The following is an 18,077-nucleotide window of genomic DNA, read 5'->3' on the forward strand; positions in this document are numbered from 1 at the left end:
GAGCAAAAAAACACGCAGCGTCCTGAAATGACAAACCTGAAATGAACGTGTACTTAGTGTATCAAGCCTTTAAACTGCATTGCTGAAAACTCCTTCCTGCCTGCTAGTGCAACAAGATGCTGCATCGTATATTACACAGCGAATCAGGCCTTCAGTCGTCTTGACTTGTGCAGCTCCAGTGACTTCAGGCCTCCAAAAGCAGGCCAGTATTTGAAAGGGCTCCTCTTGACAAGTGTAAGACCCTGATCAAACTAAATATTTTAATTTTCTTAACCAGTGAGATTGAACGAACCGTGATGCATGTCCAAGACAAAATAGAATATAAAGCAATGTAAAGTAAATTAATAACAAATTGAGAAAGTAAATATGGAACACAAAATATTTTAAAACTAGGGCACAGGTTAAAAACATGATCCTAATTTCTGTTGAACTGAATGAGGCGAGTCATTACAGTGCGTGACCGATTTGTTTAAGTGTGCGGGCCCATTAAACTTTTTGCACAGCCGCGCAAATTTAAAGGGGCTTATGTGGCGGTGTGTCTGTGAGGAAACCTCTCCTCATATCTTGTATCCCACTGTGAAACCGTCTTCAGCTCCCAAATTGCACTCAGACAATGTGCTACATTTGCATATTGTGCAGGAGTCGGGGGAGGGGTCATGGGGCTGCCCCTTGTCTCTGTACTTGAAATGGCAGCCAGGCAGCAACTGTAGTGCTTCCTCAAATCCAACCTGAAGAAAAGGCAAGACATGTTGGGTGCTGAGAGGGAGAAGCATTGCCACTTTAGGTTCTACTTGGATTTTACTGAGGTAAAAGGTGATTGAAAAAGTCAAGCCTTTCTCCCCTAGCAGTTACCACTGAGGACAGAAATAATACCGAGCGCTGATCTATCACTGAGCACTGAGGCCGGCCAAGGGGAGGCATCTGAAAGCTGCAGAGAGAGCAAGAAGCCAGGATGGACGACTGAGAATACTGGCTGAGATAGACAGCAAAAACTGTGACACAAGCTCAGGTAAGCGTGGTGTTTTGCAGTTCAAGTTCATCACTTTGTGACAGTATAGATATTTTTCACTTTCCTAGGATAAGGCTGTTCCCTTTCTAGAAGTTAGAAACAGCCGTGCAGATGTATTTTCTGCGCTCCTTTGCTTGCCTGCTGAATAGGACTGATTGGAGGGGAAAAGGTGATTAAAAGAGAGCCGACATCATTGCAGGCTGGCAGATGGTGTGCTGTGCTGTGCACGCAGGTGGTTTTGTTGTTTGGCTTGTGTGTGACTTCTGGTTGAAGCTGAAAGATTTCTAAAATTTTGAAGGAAATAATCTTCGAGAAGGGGAGAAACATTTTCAACATTTTAACAGGATCTAAGGCTGTTCGCTGTGTCGTACCTGTACTTATCCTTGCTGCCACCTGCCTTCTCACTGCTGATCATCATCTTGTGTTATTATAATGATATAATGCATTGGACTTATTTACTGTGACTTCATAACATGACACATTTCCCTTCTGGTGATGTCATGCTGACATCCCGTAAAGGAAATAGACCAACAGTCAGCCCAAAAGAAGGCCCAACGCCAAGCAAAGGAAGCCCATAAACGAGGATGCTAGACAGCTCGTACAAAAGAAAGCAGGGCATCAGGAAACAACTCAACAGCAGCTGACGTAGTACTCTCCAGGTTCAGTGCAGGAGAAGCACTGGAATCAGTAAAAAGTAATGCCCCTACATGTATGAACATACAACTTAGGAGCAGGAGTAGGCCACTGGGCCCCAAGAGCCTGCTCCACTACTCAGAAGGTCATGGCTGATCCGATTGTAACCTCAACCCCACATTCCTGCCTACCAGCGATAACCTTCCAACCCCGCCTTGTTAATCTATCCAGCTCTGTCTTGAAAATATTCAAAGACTCTGTTTCCACCACCTTTCGAGGAAGAGAGTTCCAAGGACTCTCTACACTCTGGGAGAAACGCTGCTGACTTTGCCTTCCCTGTAGATGTGGAAGGACTTTAGCTGCATACCTGGTCAGCTGGCAAGCTCCACAGACCGATCGGCGCAGGCTTGGAGGGCCGAAGTGCCTGTTCCTGTGCTGTACTTTTTTTTCTTCTTTGTTCTTTGACTGCTCAAGCTGAAAGCAAAGACAAAAATACAGCAGGCCTCGATCGAAGAACTCCTCTGCGCTGTGAGCTAGTTGCTCACACGGAAACTCAGCTACAAAGACTCATGGATTGTCTCTCATGCCTGTCACGTGTTCTCCCTTGTGACTGAGTGTTTCTCGAAATTTTCCATTACCTGCCAGTTACACGACACATCTAGCGCAACCGTAGACAGCGACCTTTCTCCATTACGCCTTTGCCCCAAACTTTAGTGCGTCCCTCAGCACGTAGTCCTGGACCTTGGAATGTGCCAACTCTTTGCAATGGAAGACCAACAAGTTTCGGACAGCCAAAGAGTGTCTTTCACCGAGTGGATCCTCCGGCGGTAGTTGATGTTTGTCTCGGCGTGTGTCCCTGGGAACAGCCCCTGGAGCACAGAGTCCATACCTGTGTCACGGAACTGCTCGGGATGCACCTCGACAAGAACCACGGCCACTCTCTTCAGAGTTCTGGTGATGAGGCATTCTGCCAAATGACCCTGACGGTCTGTTCGGCGAACCGTCCGCCGGAATCCACCATCTCCTTTTCCCGCAGGGCCTCTAGGGTGATACGTGCTAACCACTGCCTGATGGACTTGCGGACAAAGGTGTTTCTCTGCATAAGTTTTTCCACACGGGGCAGGTGATACGGCACTTGGAGCGTTCCGCGGCAGGGTGGCCAGACCCATCCTTCGCAACACCAGGGACAGGTAAAACCTCAGCACGTAGTGACGCTTGGTGTTTGGGTCTACACACAGCTTGATACTGCCATACACAAAGGTGGCCATCAGGATGAGGGTGATGTTGGGCATGTTTTTTCCCCCTTCATCCAGAGTTTTCTTACATCATGTCCCTGCAAACAGGATCCACTTTTGACCTCCAGATAAAGCGGAAGATGGCTGGCGTAATCGCCACAGCACAGGAGTGAGGAATGGGCCAGACCTGCGCCACGTACAGCAACACCTGTCCCTGGTGGAAAAATTTATGCAGAAAAACACCTTTGACCACAAGTCCATCAGGCAGTGGTCAGCACGTAACGTCCTAGAGGCCCTGAGGGAAAAGGAGAGGGTGGACCCTGTGGGATGGTTCCCCGAGCAGACTGTCAAAGTCATTTGGCAGAATGCCTCATCGCCAGAACTTTCCAACAAACACCAAGACGTGGCTTGGCTGGTGGTGAGAAAGGCCCTCCCCGTCAGATCCTTCCTACACGCCAGGAGGCTCACCCCCTCTGCACGTTGCCCTCGAGGTGGCTGTGGTGGGGAAGAGACCGTTGTTCACCTCCTTGTGGATTGTGCCTTTGCAAAGAAAGTCTGGAGAGAGATGCAGTGGTTGCTGTCGAAGTTCATCCCGAGCAGTTCTGTGACACAGGACTCTGTGCTCTACGGGCTGTTCCCAGGGACACACACCGAGACAAAAATCGACTGCAGCTGGAGGATCATCAACTCGGTGAAAGAGGCGCTTTGGTCTGCCCGAAACTTGTTGGTCTTCCAGCGCAAAGAGTTGTCCCCGACCGATTGTTGCGGACTGGCACAATCCAAAGTCCAGGACTACGTGCTGAGGGACGCACTAAAGCTTGGGGCAGCTGCCGCAAAGGCGCAATGGGGAAGGGTCGCTGTCTAAGACCTTTCTGCCACAGCGCACCGAGAGACTGGGAACTGTTTAGAGCCCCTCGGGCTGTACAGCTCAAAATGAAAGGCTGTAAATGATTGTAATATTGTTTGTACTGATGCACCTGGTGATACATTTTGTAAAAGTTTAACCTGGATTGTACCCTTGTAATGTTGTTTTTGAAATGGTTTGGAATGTGATTGAAGATATTTTATGAATAAAGTATATTTTTACAAAAAAAAAAAAAAAATCTGTTCTTATCAGTTTAATATCTGATACGTCCCTTATCTGGGGACCATATATTAAATTGATTTTTGCAGCAGGGAGATGGAATAGGGGCTTGCTCCGTCCACTCCACGCATCGACCCGGTATTGCAGTATCTCTGGGAATGGTGCACCACCCCTTTCCAGGGGATTTTCAATGCTAAAAATAGTTTTCTTACAAACATCTGCTTTCTTTACTTTTCAACATGCACATCTTTCAAAACCCAACTTTCTTTCTTTCTCACTCACCCGCACCATCTACACACAAAAAACACGCACGCTCACCCAACGCTCACAGACACCACTCTCATCTCACAAACACTCTACCTCACTCATACAAAAACATCTTTCACTTGCAAATACACCTCTCAAACACTCTCTCAGCTGCACCTTTCGCCTCACAACATTTTCAACCAGCTCTCTGCTGCCGCTCCCGCCCGCTGCTGCTGCTGCTGCTGATATAGCAACAGTCAAAACTCACACCTCAAAGCTCACACACTTTACACAGCTACTCGGAAACGTCTACATCCACGTTCACACAATCCTTACACTGCACAAGGAGCCCATTCCGCCCGTCGTGACTGCACCAGCTCTCCCAATGAACATTTCACTTCGTGCCATTCTCCTGCCTTCTCCACGTAACCCAGCACATGCTTTCTTTTCAAATAATCATCTCATTCCCTCTTCAATTGAACCTGCCTCCGCCACGCTATCAGGCGGTGCATTCCAGACCCTGACCACTCGCTGCTCCTATCACTTTTGCTTCTTCTGCTAGTTACTTTAAACCTGTGCCCGCTCCTTCTCGATCCTTTCATCGGTGCAAGCAGTTTCTCCCTATCTACTCTCTCCAGATACCTCATGATTTTCAATACCTCTATCAAGTCTCCTCTCAGACTTCTTTTCCCCAAGGAATACAGTCCCAACTTCTCCAATCTTACTTCATAACTCAACTTCCTCGCCCCTGGAACCAAACTCGTAAACCTCTTCTGCACTCTCTCCAATGCCTTCACTACCCTCCTAAAATGCAAGTCAAAATGCAATCCATCAGAGTCAGCATGGCTTTATGAAGACTAAATCGTGTTTGACTAAATTGCTAGAGTTCTTTGAAGATGTGACAAGCAAAGTGGATAATGGCGATCCTGTAGATGTAGTATGTCTGGACTTCCAGAAGGCATTTGATAAGGTGCCGCACAAAAGATTAATACACAAGATAAGATCACACGCAGCTAAGGGTAATATATTTGCTTGGATAGAGCTTTGGCTAACCAACAGAAAGCAGAGAGTCAGGATAAATGGGTCTTTTGTGGATGGCAAGCTGTAACTAGTGGGGTGCCACAGGGTTCGGTCCTTGGGCCCCAACTATTTACTTGGATTCAGGAGTAGAAGGTACCATAGCTAAATTTGCAGATGACACCAAAATAGGTGGGAAAGTAAGTTGCAGTGAAGAAATGAGAAATTTACAAATGGATATGGACAGGTTAGGTGAATGGGCCAAAATTTGGCAGATGGAGTTTAACGTGGATAAGTGAGGTTATCCAGTTCAGCTCCTACAGGCAATGGTCACGGTGGTGGTCCCATGGGCCATCGATCTGGTCGGGCGGAAATGACTCTCGTTCCTCCGGCCTGGGTATTCTGCTGCGGGGAGGCAACTTCACCGTCTCCGAGGTGAAGGAGGTGGTGGGCGGGCGACTCCTCGTAGCAGACGTAATGTACAAGAACGCTCCACTCCGGTTAATTAACGTGTATGGCCCGTCACAAGGAGCTGAGCGGCTGGAGGTTTTTCAGCAGCTCCCACTGCTGCTGGCGACCTCCAGGCCGGTCATTCTGGGCGGTGACTTCAACTGCATCATCGATGCGGCTGGACGATCCGGCAGGGCCGGCAGCAGATTGGACGCTACGTCCAGATCCCTGATGGAAACAGTTAAGGATGCCAAGCTGCACGACGTCTTCAGCAACCCTGCAGACGGAGCGCAGCGTAGATACACCTGGTCGCGGCCAGACGGGTCCATTCGTTCCAGGATAGACTTCCTGTTTGTGTCCCGTGCATTCACAGTCAGATCCACCGAGGTCAAGCCGTTGTTCTTCTCTGACCACTGCCTCCTACTGGCGGACTGCCACTTGGAGAAGGACCTGAGGGTGGGCAGGGGGGCATGGAAGCTATTCGTGCAACTGCTGACCCCAGAGAACATTGAGGAGCTCAAGAGGGCTTATGAAGGTTGGAGAACCATGAAACCCCTCTTTGAGTCCCTGACACACTGGTGGGAAGCGATCAAGGGAAACACCAAGAGGTTTTTCATCCTCAAAAGCATCCAGAAAGCTAGAAAGGAAGAGAGGGAAATGTCCCGACTCCAGAAAAACATGCAGAATCTGCTGCGGCTGCAGTCGGTGGGGGTCGATGTCAAGGAAGAACTCCAAGAGGTGAAGAGCCAGCAAGCCTAGCCCTTTGCCTCCAAGAACATCTTCCATTCCAGAGCCCGCTCCGTGGAGCAGGATGAGACGTGCTCACGTTTCTTCTTCCAAAAGGAACAGAGAGAGAGCTCTGTGATCAGCAGCCTGAATGAAGAAGACGGATCAGTAAAGTCAGCGCAGTCCGACATTTTGAGGATCAGCAAATCCTTTTATGCCGGATTTTATGACGTGAAGCCGACGGACAGCACGGCCTCCCAGTCCTCCTTGTCCTCTATCACGGAGGTCTCAGGCGACAGTACACGGGAGAGGCTGGACAAACCGCGAACTCCTGACGAACTGACTTAGGCCCTTGAGTCCTTCGAGAAGAGTAAATCTCCCCAGAAGCGACGGCTTGCCGGTGGAGTTGTATTCGGCTCTGTGGGACTTGATCGGCCCAGACCTGCTAGGAGTGTACGAGAGTATGCTCCTGGCCGGCAGTATGTCAGGATCCATGAGGAAAGGCATCATCACCCTCATCTACAAGCACAAGGAAGAAAGGGAGGAAATTAGAAATTGGCGACCCATTTCACTGTTGAATGTGGACTATAAGATTCTGTCCAAGGTCATCGCCAATCGGGTCAAATCCGCTCTGGAATTGGTGATTCACCCTGACCAGACCTGCTCTGTGCCGGGCAGGAAGATCTCTGACAGCCTCGCGCTGCTCAGGGATATGATTGCCTATGTGCAGGACAGGGGTGTGGACACCTGCCTCATCAGCCTGGATTAGGAGAAAGCCTTTGACAGAATATCGCACACCTACATGGTGGATGTGCTCTCAAAATGGGGTTTGGGGAGGGAATTCGCAATTGGATCCAGTTGGATCCTACTCTACACTAACATCAGTAGCGCAGTCTCAATCAATGGGTGGGAATCAGATAGCTTTCCAATTAAATCTGGAGTCAGGCAGGGCTGTCCTCTCTCGCCTGTTCTTTGCTGAGTCCATCAGGAAGGATCCGGGCATTAGAGGAGTTACGATCCCAGGCAGTGGAGGCACTCAGATCAAAGCCTCCCTGTACATGGACGATGTCGCCGTCTTCTGTTCTGATCCGCTGTCGGTGTGCAGACTGATCCACATCTGCGACCAGTTCGAACTGGACTCGGGAGCCAAGGTAAATCGTGGGAAGAGCGAGGCCATGTTCTTTGGGAACTGGGCTGACCGATCCTTTGTCCCCTTCACCGTCAGTGCTGACGGCCTGAAGGTGCTGGGGATATGGTTCAGAGGGACCGGGGTATGCGTTAGAAACTGGAAGGATCCAGTGTCTATGGTGAAAAGGAAACTGGGAACCTGGGAGCGACGCTTCCTCTCCGTTGCGGGTAAGAACCTGGTCATCAGGTGTGAGGCACTCTCGCTGTTGCTGTACATGGCGCAGGTCTGGCCCATTCCAGACTGCTGCGCGATGGCGATCACCCGAGCCATCTTCCGCTTTATCTGGAGGTCGAAAATGGATCGTGTCCGCAGGGACGCGCTGTATAAGCCTCTAGATAAAGGGGGAATAAACGTGCCCAACATCGCCCTCATACTGATGGCCACCTTTGTGTGCGGCTGTATCAAGCTGTGCGTAGACCCTCGGTACGCAAACACCAGGTGTCACTACGTGCTGAGGTTCTACCTGTCCCCGGTTTAGCGAAGGATGGGTGTGGCCACGCTGCCGCGGAACGCTCCAAGTAGTTGGACCGTGCCGTACCACCTGTCCCTGGTGGAAAACTTTATGCAGAAAAACACCTTTGACCCCAAGTCCATCAGGCAGTGGTCGGCACGTAACGTCCTATAGGCCCTGCGGGGAAAGGAGATGGTGGATCCTGTGCGATGTTTCCCCGAGCAGACTGTCAAAGTCGTTTGGCAGAATGCCTCGTCTCCAGAACTTTCCAACAAGCACCAAGACGTAGCTTGGCTGGTGGTGAGAAATGCCCTCCCCGTCAGATCCTTCCTGAAGTCTCAGCCTCTCTGCATGTTGACCTCGAGGTGGCTGTCGTGGGGACGAGACCGTTGTTCACCTCTTTGTGGAATGTGCGTTTGCAAAGAAGGTCTGCAGAGAGTTGCCGTGGTTTTTGTCGCGGTTCATCCCAAGCAGTTCTGTGACACAGGTCTCTGTGCTCTACGTGTTGATCCCAGGGACAGGGACGCACATCGAGACAAGCAGGTGGAGGATCATCTACTCGGTGAAAGACGCTCTTTGGTCTGCCCGAAACTTGTTGGTCTTCCAGCGCAATGAGTTGTCCCCAGCAGAGTGTTGCAGACTGGCTGGCACATTCCAAGGCCGAGGACTACGTGCTGAGGGACGCACTAAAGCTTGGGGCAGCCGCCACAAATGCGCAGCGGGGAACGGTCGCTGTCTAAGACCTTTCAGCCATAGTGCACCGAGGGACTGGGAAAGGTATAGACCCCTCGGCCTGAAAGACTCACATTGAATGTATGCAGTGAATATTACATTTATCACAATTGTATTGAAGCACCTCAGAGTGCAACATGATCTATGTAGATAACTTGAATACTATTGCACTGTCTGACTGCCTGTAATCAGCATGTTGAAATGTCTGTAATGTTCATTGATCGTATTGAAGCGTCGCAGGGTGCGACATGATCTATTTGAAAAACTGGAATATGATTGCACTTTTTGCGATGGCCATTTTGAAATGTTTTGTAATGTTCTTTCAGATATTTTATGGATAAGGTATATTTTTCCACAAAAAAACGACAACAGTTACAAAGAAAACCAACAGCAGCAACAACAGCTCTTCTCCACAGTCTGAATTAGAATTTCAGAGTCAGAAAACAGAGCAAAAAAACACGCAGCGTCCTGAAATGACAAACCTGAAATGAACGTGTACTTAGTGTATCAAGCCTTTAAACTGCATTGCTGAAAACTCCTTCCTGCCTGCTAGTGCAACAAGATGCTGCATCGTATATTACACAGCGAATCAGGCCTTCAGTCGTCTTGACTTGTGCAGCTCCAGTGACTTCAGGCCTCCAAAAGCAGGCCAGTATTTGAAAGGGCTCCTCTTGACAAGTGTAAGACCCTGATCAAACTAAATATTTTAATTTTCTTAACCAGTGAGATTGAACGAACCGTGATGCATGTCCAAGACAAAATAGAATATAAAGCAATGTAAAGTAAATTAATAACAAATTGAGAAAGTAAATATGGAACACAAAATATTTTAAAACTAGGGCACAGGTTAAAAACATGATCCTAATTTCTGTTGAACTGAATGAGGCGAGTCATTACAGTGCGTGACCGATTTGTTTAAGTGTGCGGGCCCATTAAACTTTTTGCACAGCCGCGCAAATTTAAAGGGGCTTATGTGGCGGTGTGTCTGTGAGGAAACCTCTCCTCATATCTTGTATCCCACTGTGAAACCGTCTTCAGCTCCCAAATTGCACTCAGACAATGTGCTACATTTGCATATTGTGCAGGAGTCGGGGGAGGGGTCATGGGGCTGCCCCTTGTCTCTGTACTTGAAATGGCAGCCAGGCAGCAACTGTAGTGCTTCCTCAAATCCAACCTGAAGAAAAGGCAAGACATGTTGGGTGCTGAGAGGGAGAAGCATTGCCACTTTAGGTTCTACTTGGATTTTACTGAGGTAAAAGGTGATTGAAAAAGTCAAGCCTTTCTCCCCTAGCAGTTACCACTGAGGACAGAAATAATACCGAGCGCTGATCTATCACTGAGCACTGAGGCCGGCCAAGGGGAGGCATCTGAAAGCTGCAGAGAGAGCAAGAAGCCAGGATGGACGACTGAGAATACTGGCTGAGATAGACAGCAAAAACTGTGACACAAGCTCAGGTAAGCGTGGTGTTTTGCAGTTCAAGTTCATCACTTTGTGACAGTATAGATATTTTTCACTTTCCTAGGATAAGGCTGTTCCCTTTCTAGAAGTTAGAAACAGCCGTGCAGATGTATTTTCTGCGCTCCTTTGCTTGCCTGCTGAATAGGACTGATTGGAGGGGAAAAGGTGATTAAAAGAGAGCCGACATCATTGCAGGCTGGCAGATGGTGTGCTGTGCTGTGCACGCAGGTGGTTTTGTTGTTTGGCTTGTGTGTGACTTCTGGTTGAAGCTGAAAGATTTCTAAAATTTTGAAGGAAATAATCTTCGAGAAGGGGAGAAACATTTTCAACATTTTAACAGGATCTAAGGCTGTTCGCTGTGTCGTACCTGTACTTATCCTTGCTGCCACCTGCCTTCTCACTGCTGATCATCATCTTGTGTTATTATAATGATATAATGCATTGGACTTATTTACTGTGACTTCATAACATGACACATTTCCCTTCTGGTGATGTCATGCTGACATCCCGTAAAGGAAATAGACCAACAGTCAGCCCAAAAGAAGGCCCAATGCCAAGCAAAGGAAGCCCATAAACGAGGATGCTAGACAGCTCGTACAAAAGAAAGCAGGGCATCAGGAAACAACTCAACAGCAGCTGACGTAGTACTCTCCAGGTTCAGTGCAGGAGAAGCACTGGAATCAGTAAAAAGTAATGCCCCTACATGTATGAACATACAACTTAGGAGCAGGAGTAGGCCACTGGGCCCCAAGAGCCTGCTCCACTACTCAGAAGATCATGGCTGATCCGATTGTAACCTCAACCCCACATTCCTGCCTACCAGCGATAACCTTCCAACCCCGCCTTGTTAGTCTATCCAGCTCTGTCTTGAAAATATTCAAAGACTCTGTTTCCACCACCTTTCGAGGAAGAGAGTTCCAAGGACTCTCTACACTCTGGGAGAAACGCTGCTGACTTTGCCTTCCCTGTAGATGTGGAAGGACTTTAGCTGCATACCTGGTCAGCTGGCAAGCTCCACAGACCGATCGGCGCAGGCTTGGAGGGCCGAAGTGCCTGTTCCTGTGCTGTACTTTTTTTTCTTCTTTGTTCTTTGACTGCTCAAGCTGAAAGCAAAGACAAAAATACAGCAGGCCTCGATCGAAGAACTCCTCTGCGCTGTGAGCTAGTTGCTCACACGGAAACTCAGCTACAAAGACTCATGGATTGTCTCTCATGCCTGTCACGTGTTCTCCCTTGTGACTGAGTGTTTCTCGAAATTTTCCATTACCTGCCAGTTACACGACACATCTAGCGCAACCGTAGACAGCGACCTTTCTCCATTACGCCTTTGCCCCAAACTTTAGTGCGTCCCTCAGCACGTAGTCCTGGACCTTGGAATGTGCCAACTCTTTGCAATGGAAGACCAACAAGTTTCGGACAGCCAAAGAGTGTCTTTCACCGAGTGGATCCTCCGGCGGTAGTTGATGTTTGTCTCGGCGTGTGTCCCTGGGAACAGCCCCTGGAGCACAGAGTCCATACCTGTGTCACGGAACTGCTCGGGATGCACCTCGACAAGAACCACGGCCACTCTCTTCAGAGTTCTGGTGATGAGGCATTCTGCCAAATGACCCTGACGGTCTGTTCGGCGAACCGTCCGCCGGAATCCACCATCTCCTTTTCCCGCAGGGCCTCTAGGGTGATACGTGCTAACCACTGCCTGATGGACTTGCGGACAAAGGTGTTTCTCTGCATAAGTTTTTCCACACGGGGCAGGTGATACGGCACTTGGAGCGTTCCGCGGCAGGGTGGCCAGACCCATCCTTCGCAACACCAGGGACAGGTAGAACCTCAGCACGTAGTGACGCTTGGTGTTTGGGTCTACACACAGCTTGATACTGCCATACACAAAGGTGGCCATCAGGATGAGGGTGATGTTGGGCATGTTTTTTCCCCCTTCATCCAGAGTTTTTTTACATCATGTCCCTGCAAACAGGATCCACTTTTGACCTCCAGATAAAGCGGAAGATGGCTGGCGTGATCGCCACAGCACAGGAGTGAGGAATGGGCCAGACCTGCGCCACGTACAGCAACACCTGTCCCTGGTGGAAAAATTTATGCAGAAAAACACCTTTGACCACAAGTCCATCAGGCAGTGGTCAGCACGTAACGTCCTAGAGGCCCTGAGGGAAAAGGAGAGGGTGGACCCTGTGGGATGGTTCCCCGAGCAGACTGTCAAAGTCATTTGGCAGAATGCCTCATCGCCAGAACTTTCCAACAAACACCAAGACGTGGCTTGGCTGGTGGTGAGAAAGGCCCTCCCCGTCAGATCCTTCCTACACGCCAGGAGGCTCACCCCCTCTGCACGTTGCCCTCGAGGTGGCTGTGGTGGGGAAGAGACCGTTGTTCACCTCCTTGTGGATTGTGCCTTTGCAAAGAAAGTCTGGAGAGAGATGCAGTGGTTGCTGTCGAAGTTCATCCCGAGCAGTTCTGTGACACAGGACTCTGTGCTCTACGGGCTGTTCCCAGGGACACACACCGAGACAAAAATCGACTGCAGCTGGAGGATCATCAACTCGGTGAAAGACGCGCTTTGGTCTGCCCGAAACTTGTTGGTCTTCCAGCGCAAAGAGTTGTCCCCGACCGATTGTTGCGGACTGGCACAATCCAAAGTCCAGGACTACGTGCTGAGGGACGCACTAAAGCTTGGGGCAGCTGCCGCAAAGGCGCAATGGGGAAGGGTCGCTGTCTAAGACCTTTCTGCCACAGCGCACCGAGAGACTGGGAACTGTTTAGAGCCCCTCGGGCTGTACAGCTCAAAATGAAAGGCTGTAAATGATTGTAATATTGTTTGTACTGATGCACCTGGTGATACATTTTGTAAAAGTTTAACCTGGATTGTACCCTTGTAATGTTGTTTTTGAAATGGTTTGGAATGTGATTGAAGATATTTTATGAATAAAGTATATTTTTACAAAAAAAAAAAAAAATCTGTTCTTATCAGTTTAATATCTGATACGTCCCTTATCTGGGGACCATATATTAAATTGATTTTTGCAGCAGGGAGATGGAATAGGGGCTTGCTCCGTCCACTCCACGCATCGACCCGGTATTGCAGTATCTCTGGGAATGGTGCACCACCCCTTTCCAGGGGATTTTCAATGCTAAAAATAGTTTTCTTACAAACATCTGCTTTCTTTACTTTTCAACATGCACATCTTTCAAAACCCAACTTTCTTTCTTTCTCACTCACCCGCACCATCTACACACAAAAAACACGCACGCTCACCCAACGCTCACAGACACCACTCTCATCTCACAAACACTCTACCTCACTCATACAAAAACATCTTTCACTTGCAAATACACCTCTCAAACACTCTCTCAGCTGCACCTTTCGCCTCACAACATTTTCAACCAGCTCTCTGCTGCCGCTCCCGCCCGCTGCTGCTGCTGCTGCTGATACAGCAACAGTCAAAACTCACACCTCAAAGCTCACACACTTTACACAGCTACTCGGAAACGTCTACATCCACGTTCACACAATCCTTACACTGCACAAGGAGCCCATTCCGCCCGTCGTGACTGCACCAGCTCTCCCAATGAACATTTCACTTCGTGCCATTCTCCTGCCTTCTCCACGTAACCCAGCACATGCTTTCTTTTCAAATAATCATCTCATTCCCTCTTCAATTGAACCTGCCTCCGCCACGCTATCAGGCGGTGCATTCCAGACCCTGACCACTCGCTGCTCCTATCACTTTTGCTTCTTCTGCTAGTTACTTTAAACCTGTGCCCGCTCCTTCTCGATCCTTTCATCGGTGCAAGCAGTTTCTCCCTATCTACTCTCTCCAGATACCTCATGATTTTCAATACCTCTATCAAGTCTCCTCTCAGACTTCTTTTCCCCAAGGAATACAGTCCCAACTTCTCCAATCTTACTTCATAACTCAACTTCCTCGCCCCTGGAACCAAACTCGTAAACCTCTTCTGCACTCTCTCCAATGCCTTCACTACCCTCCTAAAATGCAAGTCAAAATGCAATCCATCAGAGTCAGCATGGCTTTATGAAGACTAAATCGTGTTTGACTAAATTGCTAGAGTTCTTTGAAGATGTGACAAGCAAAGTGGATAATGGCGATCCTGTAGATGTAGTATGTCTGGACTTCCAGAAGGCATTTGATAAGGTGCCGCACAAAAGATTAATACACAAGATAAGATCACACGCAGCTAAGGGTAATATATTTGCTTGGATAGAGCTTTGGCTAACCAACAGAAAGCAGAGAGTCAGGATAAATGGGTCTTTTGTGGATGGCAAGCTGTAACTAGTGGGGTGCCACAGGGTTCGGTCCTTGGGCCCCAACTATTTACTTGGATTCAGGAGTAGAAGGTACCATAGCTAAATTTGCAGATGACACCAAAATAGGTGGGAAAGTAAGTTGCAGTGAAGAAATGAGAAATTTACAAATGGATATGGACAGGTTAGGTGAATGGGCCAAAATTTGGCAGATGGAGTTTAACGTGGATAAGTGAGGTTATCCAGTTCAGCTCCTACAGGCAATGGTCACGGTGGTGGTCCCATGGGCCATCGATCTGGTCGGGCGGAAATGACTCTCGTTCCTCCGGCCTGGGTATTCTGCTGCGGGGAGGCAACTTCACCGTCTCCGAGGTGAAGGAGGTGGTGGGCGGGCGACTCCTCGTAGCAGACGTAATGTACAAGAACGCTCCACTCCGGTTAATTAACGTGTATGGCCCGTCACAAGGAGCTGAGCGGCTGGAGGTTTTTCAGCAGCTCCCACTGCTGCTGGCGACCTCCAGGCCGGTCATTCTGGGCGGTGACTTCAACTGCATCATCGATGCGGCTGGACGATCCGGCAGGGCCGGCAGCAGATTGGACGCTACGTCCAGATCCCTGATGGAAACAGTTAAGGATGCCAAGCTGCACGACGTCTTCAGCAACCCTGCAGACGGAGCGCAGCGTAGATACACCTGGTCGCGGCCAGACGGGTCCATTCGTTCCAGGATAGACTTCCTGTTTGTGTCCCGTGCATTCACAGTCAGATCCACCGAGGTCAAGCCGTTGTTCTTCTCTGACCACTGCCTCCTACTGGCGGACTGCCACTTGGAGAAGGACCTGAGGGTGGGCAGGGGGGCATGGAAGCTATTCGTGCAACTGCTGACCCCAGAGAACATTGAGGAGCTCAAGAGGGCTTATGAAGGTTGGAGAACCATGAAACCCCTCTTTGAGTCCCTGACACACTGGTGGGAAGCGATCAAGGGAAACACCAAGAGGTTTTTCATCCTCAAAAGCATCCAGAAAGCTAGAAAGGAAGAGAGGGAAATGTCCCGACTCCAGAAAAACATGCAGAATCTGCTGCGGCTGCAGTCGGTGGGGGTCGATGTCAAGGAAGAACTCCAAGAGGTGAAGAGCCAGCAAGCCTAGCCCTTTGCCTCCAAGAACATCTTCCATTCCAGAGCCCGCTCCGTGGAGCAGGATGAGACGTGCTCACGTTTCTTCTTCCAAAAGGAACAGAGAGAGAGCTCTGTGATCAGCAGCCTGAATGAAGAAGACGGATCAGTAAAGTCAGCGCAGTCCGACATTTTGAGGATCAGCAAATCCTTTTATGCCGGATTTTATGACGTGAAGCCGACGGACAGCACGGCCTCCCAGTCCTCCTTGTCCTCTATCACGGAGGTCTCAGGCGACAGTACACGGGAGAGGCTGGACAAACCGCGAACTCCTGACGAACTGACTTAGGCCCTTGAGTCCTTCGAGAAGAGTAAATCTCCCCAGAAGCGACGGCTTGCCGGTGGAGTTGTATTCGGCTCTGTGGGACTTGATCGGCCCAGACCTGCTAGGAGTGTACGAGAGTATGCTCCTGGCCGGCAGTATGTCAGAATCCATGAGGAAAGGCATCATCACCCTCATCTACAAGCACAAGGAAGAAAGGGAGGAAATTAGAAATTGGCGACCCATTTCACTGTTGAATGTGGACTATAAGATTCTGTCCAAGGTCATCGCCAATCGGGTCAAATCCGCTCTGGAATTGGTGATTCACCCTGACCAGACCTGCTCTGTGCCGGGCAGGAAGATCTCTGACAGCCTGGCGCTGCTCAGGGATACGATTGCCTATGTGCAGGACAGGGGTGTGGACACCTGCCTCATCAGCCTGGATTAGGAGAAAGCCTTTGACAGAATATCGCACACCTACATGGTGGATGTGCTCTCAAAATGGGGTTTGGGGAGGGAATTCGCAATTGGATCCAGTTGGATCCTACTCTACACTAACATCAGTAGCGCAGTCTCAATCAATGGGTGGGAATCAGATAGCTTTCCAATTAAATCTGGAGTCAGGCAGGGCTGTCCTCTCTCGCCTGTTCTTTGCTGAGTCCATCAGGAAGGATCCGGGCATTAGAGGAGTTACGATCCCAGGCAGTGGAGGCACTCAGATCAAAGCCTCCCTGTACATGGACGATGTCGCCGTCTTCTGTTCTGATCCGCTGTCGGTGTGCAGACTGATCCACATCTGCGACCAGTTCGAACTGGACTCGGGAGCCAAGGTAAATCGTGGGAAGAGCGAGGCCATGTTCTTTGGGAACTGGGCTGACCGATCCTTTGTCCCCTTCACCGTCAGTGCTGACGGCCTGAAGGTGCTGGGGATATGGTTCAGAGGGACCGGGGTATGCGTTAGAAACTGGAAGGATCCAGTGTCTATGGTGAAAAGGAAACTGGGAATCTGGGAGCGACGCTTCCTCTCCGTTGCGGGTAAGAACCTGGTCATCAGGTGTGAGGCACTCTCGCTGTTGCTGTACATGGCGCAGGTCTGGCCCATTCCAGACTGCTGCGCGATGGCGATCACCCGAGCCATCTTCCGCTTTATCTGGAGGTCGAAAATGGATCGTGTCCGCAGGGACGCGCTGTATAAGCCTCTAGATAAAGGGGGAATAAACGTGCCCAACATCGCCCTCATACTGATGGCCACCTTTGTGTGCGGCTGTATCAAGCTGTGCGTAGACCCTCGGTACGCAAACACCAGGTGTCACTACGTGCTGAGGTTCTACCTGTCCCCGGTTTAGCGAAGGATGGGTGTGGCCACGCTGCCGCGGAACGCTCCAAGTAGTTGGACCGTGCCGTACCACCTGTCCCTGGTGGAAAACTATAGGCCCTGCGGGGAAAGGAGATGGTGGATCCTGTGCGATGTTTCCCCGAGCAGACTGTCAAAGTCGTTTGGCAGAATGCCTCGTCTCCAGAACTTTCCAACAAGCACCAAGACGTAGCTTGGCTGGTGGTGAGAAATGCCCTCCCCGTCAGATCCTTCCTGAAGTCTCAGCCTCTCTGCATGTTGACCTCGAGGTGGCTGTCGTGGGGACGAGACCGTTGTTCACCTCTTTGTGGAATGTGCGTTTGCAAAGAAGGTCTGCAGAGAGTTGCCGTGGTTTTTGTCGCGGTTCATCCCAAGCAGTTCTGTGACACAGGTCTCTGTGCTCTACGTGTTGATCCCAGGGACAGGGACGCACATCGAGACAAGCAGGTGGAGGATCATCTACTCGGTGAAAGACGCTCTTTGGTCTGCCCGAAACTTGTTGGTCTTCCAGTGCAATGAGTTGTCCCCAGCAGAGTGTTGCAGACTGGCTGGCACATTCCAAGGCCGAGGACTACGTGCTGAGGGACGCACTAAAGCTTGGGGCAGCCGCCACAAATGCGCAGCGGGGAACGGTCGCTGTCTAAGACCTTTCAGCCATAGTGCACCGAGGGACTGGGAAAGGTATAGACCCCTCGGCCTGAAAGACTCACATTGAATGTATGCAGTGAATATTACATTTATCACAATTGTATTGAAGCACCTCAGAGTGCAACATGATCTATGTA

At 49.8% G+C, this 18,077-nt stretch overlaps 2 pseudogenes; both read left to right on the forward strand.

Annotated features, from left to right (window-relative positions):
• The first annotated feature begins 3,954 nt into the window (after positions 1-3,954).
• Positions 3,955-4,133, forward strand: LOC144674895 (U2 spliceosomal RNA; annotated as a pseudogene).
• A 9,039-nt stretch (positions 4,134-13,172) lies between these two features.
• On the forward strand, positions 13,173-13,350 carry LOC144674894 (U2 spliceosomal RNA; annotated as a pseudogene).
• Positions 13,351-18,077: the final 4,727 nt, after the last annotated feature.

The sequence above is a fragment of the Cetorhinus maximus genome, unplaced genomic scaffold, assembly GCF_964194155.1.
Source record: "Cetorhinus maximus unplaced genomic scaffold, sCetMax3.hap1.1 HAP1_SCAFFOLD_853, whole genome shotgun sequence".
Classification (NCBI taxonomy): domain Eukaryota; kingdom Metazoa; phylum Chordata; class Chondrichthyes; order Lamniformes; family Cetorhinidae; genus Cetorhinus; species Cetorhinus maximus.